The sequence below is a fragment of the Papio anubis genome, chromosome 7, assembly GCF_008728515.1.
Source record: "Papio anubis isolate 15944 chromosome 7, Panubis1.0, whole genome shotgun sequence".
NCBI classification, from domain to species: domain Eukaryota; kingdom Metazoa; phylum Chordata; class Mammalia; order Primates; family Cercopithecidae; genus Papio; species Papio anubis.
In genome coordinates, this window is record NC_044982.1 from 17,570,030 (window position 1) to 17,571,232 (window position 1,203).

At 42.6% G+C, this 1,203-nt stretch overlaps 1 non-coding gene across 1 annotated transcript; it reads right to left on the reverse strand.

Moving 5' to 3' along the window:
• Positions 1–276: 276 nt before the first annotated feature.
• On the reverse strand, positions 277–349 carry TRNAA-AGC. The gene has a single exon. It is a non-coding gene; the product is annotated as a tRNA-Ala (tRNA).
• Between the last annotated feature and the right edge of the window lie 854 nt (positions 350–1,203).

Consider the following 1,203-nt stretch of genomic DNA (forward strand, 5'->3'; position numbering starts at 1 on the left):
ATACTAGTCTTCATACAGCACTTGTAGTGGCAGCCTTTAAATCTACTCCTGTTTCCCAAAACACTTCCCTAGGATTCCACAATATAGTCTGCCCTCCATAAATAAAAACAGGGACCAGTTAATATACACTATAACAACGATACTACAAACAACTGCTATGCAGCACTTAGCATTTCACAAGGTTCATTACCTTGATTATTTCATTTGATCTTCAAAATAAACCTGGTTCTGTGACTATGATCTTGTTTAGAGATCCAAGGTCCAAATGGTAAAGTTTGGAGAATGTGGGTATCGATCCCACTACCTCTCGCATGCTAAGCGAGCGCTCTACCACTTGAGCTAATTCCCCAGATGACATTGACAGTTATCCTGTGTAGAAAACAGGAGACTGTTTTGCAGAGGAGAAAACAGTCTCAGACATTTCTGGAAGGACTAGTACAAGATTGCTTAGAATCCATAGATAATATGTTCATTATACAGTAATCTTGTACCTTGTGTTCAGAGCTAAGGACACAAAGACTAATTAAATGCAAGCTCTGCCTTCAAGTTCAAAGACTAGCAATTGTGGATCCAGGAATTTAATTCAGGTCTTATGTTGTAAATCCTTGTCTTTACTGTCTCAGAGCTAAGGTTGGGGCAAGCCTTGGGCAAAATCATCAGGTATGGGAAATTTGCTCCCACTAAGCACCCTCTTTACTTAAGTTCTTTAACCTTCCCTCTCCTCAAGTACCTAACACCCTCATGCTTCTCAAAGATCTCTCTCAATTTCCTTTCCAAATTCCCAAATATTATCCCTTCCTCCTCTTCTCACCAAAACTCGGCCTGTATGAATCTCAGTTCTGCCATGTCTGGTTCGCAGTTATCGAACTCTGGAATTGTTTTCCAACTTTTTGACCATGACCTACAGTAACAGGGTCACTTATAGCCCACTGGGCTAAGAGAAAACTTACAGAAAGTGCCCCTTCCCCAGGGAAGTCATAGTCCCACACCAGGTTGCACAACTTGGCCATCAGAGCCCACCCTCACCCCCTTAGCCAAATGCTGTTTTACAAGGCACAATCTGCAGAGCGATACAGAGCAAGCTAGAGGGGTAAAAAACGTATTTTGCATTACCATATGGGCAGGTGGTTGTGTGAGAAACGCCGTGGTTACTGTCCATGGTCCTGAACAATCACAGCACGTAAGGACAATGGATCTTCTCCC